Source organism: Acomys minous (assembly GCF_964271855.1).
Source record: "Acomys minous genome assembly, chromosome: 7".
NCBI lineage: Eukaryota > Metazoa > Chordata > Mammalia > Rodentia > Muridae > Acomys > Acomys minous.
This window is the reverse complement of record NC_140488.1, coordinates 105,081,825-105,098,070: the sequence shown is the minus strand read 5'-3', so window position 1 is coordinate 105,098,070 and position 16,246 is coordinate 105,081,825.

Here is a 16,246-nt window from a genome sequence, read left to right as displayed (position 1 = left end):
ATAAATCTTAAAAAAAAAAAAAACAAAAAAACCCCAAAAAAAACAGAGCCAAGTACAGCGGCACACGCCAGCGGCACACGCCATTATTCCCAACACTCGGGGAGCAGAAGCAGGCCCATGCCTGTGAGTTCGAGGCCAGCCTGGTTTACAAAGTTACTCCAGGACAACCAATTCAAATATCCGTAGAGATTATATTCCAGGTGCCACATATGTACAATATGAGTTTTGTCTAAGTCTTGATTACCTAGCTTATTATCTTTTGAAATCTATCCATTTTCATGCAAAATTTATTATTTCATTTTTCTTCACAGCCAACTAAGTAAATATACAGCTAACTTTCATTCATATATGTATATGAAATCAATGCTTTATGTCCCCATTGGGAAGTATAGAAAATATTTTCTTCCATTCTGCAGTTGTTTCTTTCTCTCTTTTTTGAATTCATACACACAGTTCATAGTGTATTTATTTCCCACCTAGCTTGATTATGTCTAACTTTCTTTTTCTTTTACATATACATTTATGTTATTGCACATATATACAATAAACTACTTACATCAAGAAGAACCATGAAACAATCAAGAATTATATAAATGCTACTTTCATAGTGTTTTGGCTATTTGTATTCGGCAGCCTTGAAGAAAACATCTTTCCTCTCTTGGTGTGTCTAAAATTCTGAATGGAAATCAATATCTATTATATCTTGTCATTATTAACTTAAAACATCTATCTAGACCTAAAAAACATTTTTTTTTCTGAGACAGGGTTTCTCTGTGTAGCCTTGGCTGTTCTGGACTCGCTTTGTAGACCAGGCTGGCCTTGATCTCACAGTGATCTGCTTGCCTCTGCCTCTGGAGTGCTAGGAGTAAAGGTGTGTGCCACCACTGACGGTCCTAAAAATATCTTAACCAGGAGATGTGGTGCAGCACACCTTTAATCCTAGCACTCCAGAGGCAGAGGCAAGCAGATTGCTATGAGTTCCAGGCCAGCCTAGTCTACAAAGTGAGTTTAGGACATCCAAGGATACACAGAGAAACTCTGTCTTGAAAAATAAACCCCATCTTAATCCCTGAACAACTAAGGTTAATTGGAAAACAAAACTATGTGGTTTCTTTCTTTGAAAAAATTATTATTATGCATACAGTGTTCTGTCTGCATGTACGCCTGCAGGCCAGAAGAGAGTACCAGCTCTCATTATAGATAATTGTGAGTCACCATGTGATTGCTGGGAATTGAACTCAGGACATTTGGAAGAACAGTGCTCTTAACCTCGGAGCCATCTCCTGTAGGTTATTTCTTTATTCGGTTAATAGTTTCCTTTGCTGTGAATAAAATTATTCTTTTCATGTCGTCTCATTTGTTAATTTTCAGGGCTAATTCTAATGCTGTTGGAGTCCTATTCAGACAGTTTTTTGCCTATACTTAAACCTTCAGGTGATTTCTTAGCAGTTTTACTATTATTTTAAAATTAAGGCCTTTGGTCCATTTTAAGTTTATTTTTATGTGGGGTGAAGATGCAGATCTCTTTTCAATCTTCTACAGAGATGCTCAGTTTTGCCAACAGCCAGAAGGACAAATTTCCCATGTTCTCACTTGTTTGTTGATCCAGCTTTGAATCTTTAGAGGTGAATGTATAACCTGGAATAACCACAGAAACCATAAAACTACGAAGGGGCTGTGCAAGGCGGGTGAGGAGCACCAGAACAGGATACAAGTGATAGGAAATGGGAAAAGAGAAAAATGGGGGAGGGTAATGGGGAGGGAGAGGAGGAGGAAGGATGAATACAGAATGAGGAGGGGAGGGGAGAAAAACAACACTAAGGGCATTTAAAAAAGCCATAAGGAAATCACATTATTTTTTTATGTACCTAAAATTGCACATAATACACATATATGTATTATATATGTATAAGTATACATATTTTTAATGAAATTATGCCTCTTGGATTGACAATGCTCTCATAAGAGCCATAGGCTATCTAACAAAAGTCTTAGTATTAGGTATGAGAAATAGCCTTCCTTTCTTTTTAATTTTTTTGTTTTCTTAATTTATGTATATGGTTGATTTTCCTGCATGTATTTCTGCACACTATGTACAGTATATATATGGGGATCAGGGCTGGAATCTGACAATTTTGCTGATAGTATTATTCTTTCATCTACTCTTGTGATTATTATAGTTTTATACTGTATATTTAAATCAGGAAATGTGTTTCTTCCCATTTTTGTCTCATTTAATATTTCAAGACCACTTGTGATTGCATATAAATTTTAGAATGAATATTTTAAAATGTTATTAGGATCTTGGTGGTAATTCCATAAATATGTAATTTGCTTTGGGTAATACAGAGTCTTCCAATCCATGAAATATGATGATGCTGTCCCATTTATTTCTGTTTTTAGCCATGGTTTGTTTGCCTGTTTTGGTGTACATTTCTTTCCTCTATTTTGTAAGAATTCATTTTACATTATTTTCTGAAGCTATTCATAGCCTAGAAGTCACTCTGTAGCTCTGGCTGATCACATACTCTTGATTTTTACGCACTACCATATTCAGCTTGCAAATGGAGATTTGTCTTTTCAGGACGTTAGCAATGGGACTAGAACTGTAACTGGCTTTTGCCTACAGATATCTTTCCTGTTACTTGGCTGTATTCAAGTATTAGTTCTAATATGTATTTTGCGGAGTCTTTAGGATTTTATAAAGTCATAGCCTCTATAAACATATAATTTACTTTAGTTTTCCATTTGAATGCTTGCTCATTATATTTGTTTCCTAATTAGTCCAGTTTCCAGTATTATGTTAAATACACGTGGTGAAAGTAGGGCATCCCTGCTTTGCTTCTGATCTTTCAACGAGAGCTTGTCGTCTTTATCTATTGAGCATTATGTTATCTGTGGGGTTTACATATGTGACCTTTACTCTGCTAAGTAGTAGTAATAGTTTCTCCCCCACTTTTTGTTCTGAAAACACATTGAGCTTCGTATAATGTTTTTGGCATTAAGGCGTTGGTTCTTTAGTCCATTGATTGATGTATATATACTTACCAAGTGGTGACCGTATATTTGGTTAACCTCCTTCTAGATGTGGATTTGAGCATTTTTCTGGATGATGTTTACATTTAAATTATATTAAAAAAGCATATTGCATACTTCATATGGGTGAGCCTCATCCACCCCACTGAATGAAACAAGTGGCAGGGCCAGCAAGGCTTTGTCTTCTCTGCCTTCAGGTTGGAACATTAGTCTTTCTAGACCTTCAAGTTGGATTGCAGCTACGCCATATCAATGTTCTTGAGTCCTTGCCTTACTCATTACTGATCTTTCTTCTTAATTATGTGATTGAATTCCTTATAGAAAATCTCCCTCTTTCCTTGCCTCCCTCCTTTTCTCTTGTCCCTTCTCTCCCTGATAGACAGCACTGATAGGTTACCATCTTAAGAACCCTGGCTCAGCTAGATACAGGCCATTGTTTTACTCCCCATGAGTCATGAAACAAGTAGGGTTATTTATTTACTTTTAGTTTTAGCTCTGCCGTAGATTGCTTGTGTCTGTGTTAAATAAGGCCATAACAGTATAGTTGGTAGTGAAAATATAAAAGTAGAGCTGGAAGGGAAAATCCGTGGCTTCAGACTGGCCATTCTAAATGTACAACATTTCACTGAGGTGCATAGTTTGGAACCGGACAAGCATTTGGGTAGTTTCCTTAATCTAGCTATGTGATGTTTACATAGGTGAGCTACAATGTTTACAACAAAGTGACTTTAAAGGTTAAATCACTAAAACTTGCATTTTCAAAACAATAAAATAATAATCAAATAGTTGTGAATGGAACCAGAAGATTAGTGACAGGTGACGCTATACAACAACGTCAATGCACTGATCACCACTGATCAAAAGAGGCTTTAGCTTTAATTCTATATTAGATGTACCTTACCTGTGTAATAGTTTAGAAAAAGAAAACTTTTCAAAGAAAAACTTCAGAAATACCTATTGTGTATAACTGATGAGTTTTCTTGACATTTATTTTTTGTAAATCATATAGATCTACTGTTCCTCATATATTCAATGCTTGTTTTAATTTGTGTTTGGTTATTTTTTTTATTAGATGTTTTGATTTCTTTTCTTTTCTTTTCTTTTCTTTAGCATACTCTAAATACGTTTATTTGTGAGGTATGTGTGTGTGTGTGTGTGATTGCCTTGATCCCTTTGCACCTTCGTCTTTTGAGACTGAATGCGAAGCTTATCAATTTGGTAGGAGTGAGTAGCCAATAAACTTTAGAAATCTGCTTCTCTTCACCCCTTTTTGCCCCTCTACCATGGCTGGGGTTAGAGGCATATTTTTTTTAAACATGGGTTCCAGAGATCCAAAATCTCAGGTCCACATGTTTGTGTGGCAAGCACTCTAACAACTGAGTTATATCTCCAGTCCCATTAAATATTTTCTTTGTTGCTATCATACTGATTGCATATAGTATCCTGACATAGTAACCACATTTTAATTAATTCCATCTCAACTTCAGTCATATTCAGATCTCAACTTCTTTTGAGATGTACCATGTATTTTACATTATTGATACAGACTTTATTATGTAATCTGTGCCCCATTTCCCTGAAAATTGTAACAAAGATTTAGAATTCTTTTTATGTGTGTTTTTAGTGCAATGGAAAATATAAAAGCGAAGTTAAAAACCAACATTACAATAATACTACTTTATATTTTTGTCTATACCATTTACCAAAGGCATTCTTTTTCTTTCTTTTTTCTTTGTTTGGTTTTTCAAGACAGGGCTTTTCTATCCTGGACTCACTCTGTAGAGCAGGCTGGCCTCAAACTCTCAGAGATTTGTCTGCCTCTGCCTCCTAAGTGCTGGGACTAAAGTCCTGAACTACCACACCCAGCTCCAAAGGCATTCTTAACTTTCAAGTAGATTTGGATTACAATGAATAAAGCAACCTTTTATTTCAATGTTTAAAATCTCCCTTCAATATTTTTTATGGGAGGCCTTGTGGCAATTATCTTCCCTAGCTTTTGTTTATTTGAAAATATAGATTTCTCTCTCATTATGAAAGGTCTATTTTCAGTGATTTTAGAGTTCTTGCTTTATGGTATTTTTTTCTTTCAGTGTTCTGTGTATAGTGATGTGTGTGTGTGTGTGTGTGTGTGTGTGTGTGTGTGTGTGTGTGTGTGTGTGTAAGAGATAGAGACAGAGACAGAGAGAGGAGATAGATAGAGAAAGAGAGAGAGAGAAAGAGAGAGAGAAATATCATTCTTTGCTTTCTGGTCTTTAATGTTTCTTGTTTAAAAAATAAGCTGATAATATCACTGGGGATCTTTTTAATGTAATCAATACTTTCTTTTGGCTTTTAGATTTTCTTTTGACCTTATTCCAAATATTCCTTCAAATTTGTTCCCTTTCTCTATTTATTTATTTATTTTTGTTTCTTCTTTGACTCGATTTCAAATGCCTTGTTTTCAAAGTTTCATTTTATTCCTTCTAGCTGCTCGGTTAAATTGCTTACTGTCTGTTGAACTGCTTACCCAACACTTTAATACAGTTACTGTATGTTCAGCTCCTGGAACTTCTAGTCCTTTTATCATTTTTGTTCCTTTTATAATTTTTATTTCTCTTGGCTGATCTGCTCATTTTATGTTATTTTAATGGAAATCTTGTTCTCTGTTCTTTTCTTTAGCCTTTTAAACATATTGAAGCTGTTGTGGGGGCTGGCTAAAGAAGACTTGGTTCCCTTTTAAAAGACTAGAGTTTGGTTCCCTACACTCATGTTACATAGTTCACAACTGCCTTGGCCTCTGATCTACAAAGCGAGTCCACGACAGTCAAGACTACACAGCGAAACCCTGTCTTGAAAAACAAACAAACAAAAAGCAAAAACAAGACCAAAAAAAAGTAAAAAAAACCATATGGATGGAATCGTAGGAAGATGGGAGAGGGTAGATTGTGGGAGTGGTCAATACGTATGTGTACATTTGTGAAATTATTATTATCATCATCATCATCATCATTATTATCATTATTATTATTATTTTGGTTTTTTTAGACAGGGTTTCTCTATGTAGCCCTTACTGTCCTGGACTCACTTTGTAGACTAGGCTGGCCTCCAACTCACAGCGATCCACCTGCCTCTGCCTCCTGAATGCTGGGATTAAAAGAACAAACTTGACAAAAAATATTTCTAGTCGAAAGCATATTTTCATTCTGTAAAAACAAAGAAAGAAAGAGAAAAGACTACTGTTGCTAGATCCGCACCGTTGAGGAAGAGCGTTGGTAATTGGTTTGCAGGAAGAGTTTGGGAAACTTTGGCCAAGCAAACTCGAGGAAGCCTAGATTGCTAAAGGTGGACCTTCAGGGGTGGCTCTGGTGACGGCTCAGGGGATCAGAATGCTGAGGGATAAAAGCAGGCCGGATAAAGATGAGCAATCTAACAGAGTGGCCATCTTACACTGTGGCCACTAATCTGGAGGCATCTCGAGCGGTTCTAAGATTTTGGGAGACGCTGAACTGAAAAGCGGAAAGACTAGTTTATCTGCTGGAGGAAACTGCAGCACATACTGGCGGCAGCGTGGGCATGACTGTCTGCTTTTAGTAGGATTGACAGAGTCAGGAGCAAAAGTGATTCAGGGAGGAACACTATGAAAACTAGCAGTTTATTGAGAAAATGAACATAAATAAAGTACCAGTCAGTGAGAGTGTCTTAGTTACTTTTCTTATTGCTGTGATAAAACATCCTGACAAACATACCTCCAGGGAGAAGGCATTTATTTTGGCAAACACTTTGAGGGGACAGTCTCCTGTGGCAGGAAAGCTGACGGCAGGAGTTTGTTAGCACATTACATCTCCAGCCAGGAAGCAGAGAATGATGAGCTTCGCTGTGCAGCTGCCATCCACGATTGCTTGGTTCTTCCTACTCCCATTACCTTAAGCACAGGAACCCCTCACCGGCAGACCCAGAGGCTTGCCTCTCGTAGTTGCCTTCAGATACTGTCAAACTGATAAGCAACGCCAACACCACAGAGGGTACAGGTGCAGCCATTAGTGCCATTAAAGAAATTAAAAGCAAAACGACATCAGCTTGGAACTTTAGGATACAGATTTCTCTACACTTGCATACCAGGTCATGGGCTAGGAAAAGCAATTGTCATGTCCAAGGAAACACAAATTAGATTCTGTGAGAGACACAGTTTGAGGATAGTTCTTTATAATAAAAGAAAGCAGGTGTTTTATAATCACAATAAAGGACTCAAGAATTACTGTAAAAGAAAGAATTTATTTACTATTACCTGAGGTGATTTTTTTTTTCTTTTTAGTTCATAAGATCATCTTCTTCCTGGCTTTCCTTTGATGAGAAAGTAACGGAATTTGAAAACTGTCTGTGGTTGAAGCATACTTATTTGTCTGACTAACAATAACAGATTTTTTTATTCTTTGAAAAGTTTATGCATGTATACAATGTGTATTGATCATGCCCATCCACCGCTGCTTCCTTTCAAAGGCACTGAGTATTCTGGGCCTGCAGCGGTAGTAGAGCGCATCACAGGCAAGTCTATACTTTGTTACAAATAAGAGGCAGAGAGAGACAGAGGGCCCAGAGACAAGAGTTCTTCTCTTCCAGGGTGTTCTTCCATTGGCATACTGCTCCTTACTTACCTACCTACTAAAGTTACTAGAACCTTCACAGATAGGGGAACACTTGCTATCAAACTATCAAACCTTAACATATTGGCTTGAAACAGTTTCCCAGGAAAGTCATCGATCTCTGAGAAAGTTCTGAGAGATGCAAAAACTAAATCAGGCCCTGGAAACAATCCCCCCCAGGAAGGTGGCAGATATGTCATGGTGTACAGTCACAACTCTTGGTGAGTTAGGCTAACGTTGCCCTTTTTGACATCAATAAGACACACCAAACAGTGGGTAACCATCACCATGGCCACTACTTTACTGTAAAGGGAAAGATCGGAGGCAGGAGAAAAGGCCCCCGTAACTTACCATAAAAAGTTTCAGATTTTTTTTTCCTTATGAACTCACCTTGTAGATTTTTTTGGTTATATTTTAGGGTTTTGACATGTTTAATTCTGATGGTTGTTACCTTCAAAGATGGTTACATCTATGAAGGGATGGGTCCTGTACACCCTCTACTTCACCAGTCTCAATGACATCACACATTGATTTGTTTTTAGAAAGAGTTCACATTATTCAGAACCTGAAACCATTTTCCTCTGCAGATGGACTCTTAAGCAGCTGTAACTGAAGACTTGTTTCTTTCACAAGGTAAGTGCAGCCCATCCAAGTGTATGCGGTCCACTGTTTACCAGGCACAGTGACATCATGGAGCTACGTGGAATGTTATAGAGATCCCTAATGACTCAGGAACATATCATTGATCATTTCTTTTGCTAAGAACTATAAAAAAAATCCCTGAAGCTTTATTATAGAAAATAACTCAATTTTTAAACTCTTGGCCTAATTCCTGAGTTCCGATACCAGTCAAACAGTGCCCACTGGATGAGCTGTGTTGTTATTTGCCGGGGATAAAAAAAAATGACTTGCTCGAGAAGAGGACTAGGACTTTATGTTTAAAAAAGTGTGTGAAGTAGTGGGAGGGTATGTGCGGGGTAGTCAGAGGGGAGTAGGGGCGTGGTATGAGGGATGGGGTGGACATAATCAAGATACATTGAACACATGTATGAAATTGTCAATGAACTAAGCTTTGAAAGGGAAAAATCTGTGCAGGCTGTGTTTGCACACTACCATTATCTGCCTACTTTCATAATCCAAGCTACTGAAATTTACAAGTATTTTAAATTTGGAGGGCTACAAGTGTGCCTAAATTGGAAGTGTTTGCCCAGCATATACAGAGACCATGGTTCAAACCAAAACACCACACGAACTAGACAACGGTGTTATCTCAGCACTCGGGTGGAGGTAGGAGGGTCGGAAGTTCAAGGTAATTCCCCCACTACAGAGCAAGTTTAAGGTCAGCCTGAGATAGATGAGATCTTGTCTCAGATTTTTTGTTGTTTTTTTGTTTTTCAAGACAGGGTTTCTCTGTATAGCCTTGGCTGTCGTGGACTCACTTTGTAGACCAGGCTGGCCTCGAGCTCACAGCGATCCACCTGCCTCTGCCTCCCGAGTGCTGGGATTAAAGGCGTGTGCCATTTCGCTTGCTTTGTCTCAGTTTTGTTTACTAAATGACATATTATTTGACCAAGTTAGTGGTCTTATGCAGTTCTCTAATAAATCTAATAAATCTCTGTAATCAGACTGTAGAAACCACTCAAGAAAAAATTTTTAAATAGAATGATAATAGTTCCTTTCATATTCACTTTGTCATATGCATTATGTTTACATTCAATTTGACTCAAACATGAACCGATAGATTTCATTGTATGTTCCAAAATACTGTTCCATTTTTATCTGTGCACACTGGGAAGAGCCTTTCTCTCTTTCAAGTTGGGAAAGAAGAATGTTTGAGGAGGCGGTAAGAAGCTTCCAAAAGGACAGAGTAAACTAAAAAAGTGATGATTCTAGGGGCATGGAAAATTGGTGAGAAGGTTCATCTGAAGCAGCAAAACGTGTACTGGTAAATGTACCCTGCCAACACTTTGTGAGAACCTGTGTGGTGATTGTATCACATCATTGTCAGAAGTCCAAGGATGGAAAGAGTTGGGTTTTTTTTTTTTTTGCTAATCTTTCGTAAAAGCTATTTCCATAGCCTTAGATACTGGTGAATGATCAAGTAATAAAGCAAGTAGCTTAGGGTCAATTAATTATGTTTCAAGGGGGATGACCTCAAAGAGAACTAAATATAGATGAGCTGAATACTATTTTCTGTAATGCATACCTGCATTACAATTGATATGATGGGAAATGATACAGTAGGGAAAGTAGACAGCTTATTTATAATACACAATATGTGAAAGCAATGTAAATATCCGGTGGATGAGGGCTGGAGAGATGTCTCAATGGTTAGAAGTACTGACTGCTTTTCCAGAGGATGCAGGTTCAAATCCCAGCATCCACATGGTGCTCACACCTGTCTGTAACTCCATGATCTGACACTCTCACACAGACACACATGCAGACAAAACACCAAATGCATGTAAAATAAAGTGAAATCCAGTGGGTGAGTAGATAAAGAAAATAAGCCAGGCACCGAAAGATAAATACCATACAATATCAGTCATGTAGAACCTAAAATAGTTTATAGTATAGAAGCTAGGAGTAGAAGAATGGTAAGGAGGAGATTATGTTGTTGAATGGTTGAGTGATGTTGGTCAAGGGATACAAGATTTCAGTATCGAACACGGGTGCATAAGTTCAAGAGATTGATTGTGCTATACAGTGGCTATAATGAAAAGCACATTATGTTATTTTTAAATATTTATTTGTTTATTATGTATACAGTGTTCTACCTGCACGTAATGAGGGCAGGCCAGAAGAGGATACTAGATTTCGTTATAGATGGTTGTGAGCCATCATGTGGTTGCTGGGAATTGAACTCATGGCCTTTGGAAGAGCAGCCAGTGCTCTTAACCTCTGAGCCATCTCTCCAGCCCAAATTATACCGTTGAAATTAGTAAGGCAGTGGATGCTAAGTGTTCCTATTACAGAAGTGATAAATATAAGAGGTAATAAGTGCCTAATTACCTAGAGCTAGTCATTTTACTATATATGTGTTAAACACATATGCATGTTTTAAAACATCATGTTATACACATAAATGTAATTTTTAATCTGTGGATTTGAAAAAAATGTGATTAAAATGACATGAGGATACCTAATTCCTGTGAAGAAATATATCCTTATACTAAATACCTTTAGTTAAATAATGATCATCATAGCTTAAAGCAATGCTTATTTATTATCTCACTTAGTTTGAATTAGGAGTTTAGGCAAGCCTTAATGGGTTCCTCTTCATCAAAACTTTATCAGATACTAGTAAATTAATGACCAGCTAATACAACACAAAGCTTTTAAAGAAAGATTCAGTTTGTTGTAATCTTCTATAGCCTCAGTTAGCTGTCAATTTAGTCTAGAAGACGCCTGCATTTCCTCATGAAGATGCAGACCTGTCTCTCTATAGGATGACACACAGTGTGACAAAGTGCTTCATCAGAATGAGCAAATGGGAGATCATGGCCGAAGCCACAGTCATATGCTAATCGTGGACCTGGCACCACCTTATTTCTGACATTAGAAGCAAGTCACTAGGTCAAACATGTCTTCGAAAGGAGAAAAAAATTACAGGCTATGACTGGTGTGAGGTGGAATCGTTGGGAATGGTCAAAGAAATAGCACTAGCAGTTGATCTACCCTCTAGAGCTTCATGGTGAAATCAAGATAAGATCAGTATGAGATGTGTGTTGATTGAGACAATTCTAGAGTACTGCTTCATGTCAGAACCTCTGGCACAAAAGGACACTACTATATTGCCAGTGAAAGAAAGTATTGCCTGGAGATCAGGCTGTGGTTTCCCATGAAGAAAACGTTTACAAAAGGACAGAAGTCTCTTTTTTTTCTAATTAAATTTTTTTATTAATTTATTCATATTACATCTCGATTGTTAGCCCTTCCTCTGTTTCCTCCCATTCCTCCCTCCCTCCTACTCACCCCCTTCTCCCCTCCCCTATGTCTGTGACTGAGGGAGACCTCCTCCCCCTATATATGCTCTTAGAATATCGAGTCTCTTCTTGGTAACTTGCTATCCTTCCTCTGAGTGCCGCCAGGCCTCCCCATCCAGGGGACATGGTCAGAAAAGGGGCAAGGACAGAAGTCTCTTAATACATCAACTCTGATTATTCTCTTCTGGGAGTGGATCAATCCTAAGACAGCAACAGAAGCTCCTCTCCTGCCCCATGTCATGAAGCAGACTCTAACTTGGCTATTCTTACAAGTGATCCATCCCTCAACTCAGTGACTACTTATATCCCCACACCCCCATAGTCATAGCATCGGCTAGTGTCTTCTCAAGTGTGTGTCATGTCTTTATTCAAATGAAATCTTAGAAACTATCCCACAGTTCAATGTGTCAGACGATAATGACGTTTTATCACAGATAAATAAAAATCACCTGAAGTTGCTCTGTCTGTTGTGGAATCTGGTGTGGCTTGTGGCCTTGGTCCTGCTGAGATGTTTCAAAGCCTTGTTAAGAATGCCTGGGTCCCCACAAAACCCTACTATATTGGGGTTTGCCAGGAAATTTGGGTAGGAGTGGGTTAATGACCCTAATCCTTTATAAAATCAGGAGTGCTCTGTATAAGAAGCAAAACCTTGAAAGGCTCCAGTCCTGCACCTGCCCATGCCCTTCATTAACTGCTCCCTCACTCAACTCCCGATGAATAAGATGAATCGTGTCAGCTAAACTTAAGCAAGCTATGCTAGATGGGAGCACCCGTGTATACTTACCGAAGGACCATTTACAATGCGAAATTAATAAATGTATCTGAGAGAAAAAATCACTGGAAATTACAGGTAATTAAATATAAAAGACATTTAAGTTGAAAATTGGCAATAAATGGATAAGTAAACTTGGGGTTGGAATGACTTTTTGGAACTTTAAAAAATCATTATTAAGCCAGGTGGTGGTGGCGCAGGCCTTTAATCCCAGTACTTGGGAGGCAGAGGCAGATGGATCACTGTGAGCTCCAGGCCAGCCCAGTCTACAAGGAACGTTGTAAGAAAGCCAGGGCTACACAAAGAACCCATGTCTCAAAAATGTCAAAACCAAAACAACAACAACAAAAAAAAAGTATATAGAATTTTAGAAAGTTAACAAAGCTTAAGTAAATGAGTTGACAATCACAATTCATGTATTTTGGGGTAAATTTAAAAATAGTTTCACTGATATCATTTTAAAATAAAAATTTGTTATTCTTTATGGTAAGATTACGCCATTTGCAAGAAAGTGGATGCAAGTGGAAATTATCATATTAAATGAATTTACTAAGGCTTAGAAAGGCAAATGCCACATCCCAAAATTATTTTTGGGTCTGGATTTTATCTAGGAACAAGAACTAGTGTATGGGCATATGGCATGAAATTAGAGGCAAAACTGTAGATGAATGAAAGAGACTAATGAGAGTAGGAAAGGCCGGAAATGGGGATGGTAGTGCAAATAGGAACACGGTTAAAGTACATTTTATGAGCTGGAGGATGACTCCACCTATAAAGCACTAGCTTTGAAAACATGAAGACTTGAGTCTTCATGAATTCACATAAAAACCCTGAGTGTGGCCAGGTGTGGTGGCACATGCCTTTAATCCCAGTGCTTGGGAGGCAGAGACAGGCAGTTCTCTGTGAGTTCAATGCCAGCTAGGGCTCCACAGAGAAACCCTGTCTCGAAAAACAAACAAATAAACAAAACAACCAACCAACAACCAAACAAAAAAACCCGAGTATGGAGGCATGTGCTTGTAAGTCCTAGTGCTGGCGAGGCAGAGACAAGGAAATTCTGAGCTTTTTGAATCATCCATGCTAGCTAATTTGTGAGCTTCAGGCCAATGGGAGACTGTGTTTCAAATATGGTGAGAATTATACCTGAGAATGTACTATGGCCTTACATGCACATGGACATATGCTTGCACACAGACTCACACACATGTGCAAAGTATATATACACACAGAAACATAAAAGCACACAAATATGCACATGTGCATAAAAGAACATTATCAAGTAAGCAGATAATGACATATCTTGGTGTGGATGCGGGGAAAAGGAAACAATTCATGTGCTGCTTGTGGGAGTGCAAACTGGTACAAACACCATGGAAATCAGTGTGGAGGTTCCTCATAAAACTGAAAATAGGGGCTGGAGAGATGGCTCAGAGGTAATTTGCACTAACTGCTCTTCCAAAGGTCCTGAGCTCAATTCCCAGCAACCACATGGTGGCTCACAACCACCCATAATGAGATTTACTGCTCTCTTTTGGCATGCAGGTGTACATACAGGCAGAGCACTGTATACATAATAATAAATTAATAAATTTTAACAAAAAACCTGAAAATAGATATACCACATGATCCAGCCATACCACTCTTGTGCATATACCCAAAGGATCCTTACAGAGATACTCATTTACCTATATTCTTCACTGCTTTACTCACAATAGCCAGGAAGTGGAGACAGCCATGACATCCATCAATTGGTGACTTGATAATGAAAATATGGTACACAATGGAATATTATTCAGCTGTTAAAAAATGAAATTATCAGGTGAATGAATGGAGCTGAAAACAATCAATCTAAATGAGGCAGCCCAGACACAAAAAGATAAATAGCTCATGTTTCGTCTCATTTCTGTATATTAGCTTTGAATCTTCAGATAGGTGTGCTCCATTTGGAATACTCACAGAGGTCAGCAATTTAGCAAGAAGCCATTAGGAGAAAGAGCTTTCAAGAGAAGAGAGACAGAGCACAGTGGTATAAAAGGTTAAAGGTGTATAGTGGAATAATGGGATAAACACGGGAGGGGAGGGTAGGGTAGAGGCAAGAGTTTGAGGAGAGGTAACTAACACTGAATGACTTGTGAAAAAGCAATATGGAAACCTATTACTATAGAAGCACCATAAAATACACACACACACACACACACACACACACACACACACACACACACACACACACAGTTTAATTGGAGTTACCCTATAATGGAGGTACAATATCCCAACTAGGCATTTCATGCTAACAAACAAAACACCTAGTACTAGGAATAGGTTACCTCTTTTTGAGTTGTTGGCTCATAGAGGTCACAAACTTTCCTCTCCCCCCAGAATACCAGACTATTGCCAGTACTCTTGACTACTGTCCAGAACTTGATGATCAAGACCCGACTGTTAAAGACACCACAGTCACAGAACACGAAGAAATCAAGCTGTACTCACCTGGAACCTTCATTCCTGCTGGATAGCATTTTATGGCACTGGAAGGTGCTATGCATACTGCTAGAAGAGAAGAATAATCTGTAGTACTACACATCTGTGACTACTGCAAGCTAAAAACCTGTTCTGACCAAATATGCGCTCTGGTTCAATGGAGGCACAAATGTTAGAAGAGTAACCAACCACTTTCTTATTGGATCTAAGGCCTGCTCCATGAGATGGGATTCATACTTGAATTTAAAAATAGCAAACTCATGTGGCTAGATGACCATAGGGGAAAACCCAGTTCTGCTAAATGGACACATTATTAACATAATTCCTAGTGACTTATTTAGCTATATGCATAGATCAGAGCTTTTCTCAACCCTCATCATAAAAGCTGAGATTCCTAACTGGTCAATGTGCAGAGAATAAGAGACTATGTGATGGTAAGCCCTAAATGGGGCATACATCTCTCTCTCTCTCTCTCTCTCTCTCTCTCTCTCTCTCTCTCTCTCTCTCTCTCTCTCTCTCTCACACACACACACACACACACACACACACACATACACACACATGCACTGCCCTGACCAAAGCTCAGGGATCTTTGTGAAAGAGGTGGATGTAAGAGGTAAGTATAAGAGCCAGAGGGGGTCGATAACAAGAAGGAAAGAATTTTTCAGACACAACAGAGCAATTATTCATATGAACTCACAACAGTTGTGACAGCATACGCAAGCTCGAGTCAGCCAGAATTCCAGGATAAAAATGGGAAGGTACACACAAAATCCCACCACTAGCTGAGGAGGGGGGGGCATCAGCTTTCTTTAATGATGTGACCCCTAGTAGATTGACTACACACCTGGCAGACCCTACTCTTAAGACTAGCCGGGCTGGCTGGGCGGTGGTGGCGCACACCTGTAACCCCAGCAATCTGGGAGGCAGAGGCAGGTGGATCTCTGTGTGTTTGAGGCCAGAACAGCCAAGGCTACACAGAGAAACCCTGTCTCAAAAAAAAAAAAAAAAACCAAACAAAAAAACAAACACAAACTGGGCTCGATGGAGAAAGAAGAAAAAGAAGAATAAAAAGATGAAGACGAAGAGGAAGAGGAGAGGCGGAGGAGGAAAGGAGGGAGACTCAAAATTGCTTAGGAAGGGAATGGGATAGTGGAAAGTAGTTATGGGAAGAGCTGGGGAAGGAAGGGCAAATATGCTCTAAATATATTGCATGAAATTCTCAAAGGCCTAATAAAATAGTATTTAAACAAGTACATTACATACTTGTATGAAAAATGTGCTTATAGGGCTGAGAGGGGGAACACTTTTTCTGGAAGTACAAGTAACTGAGGTCTAACACTCAATAAAAAGCC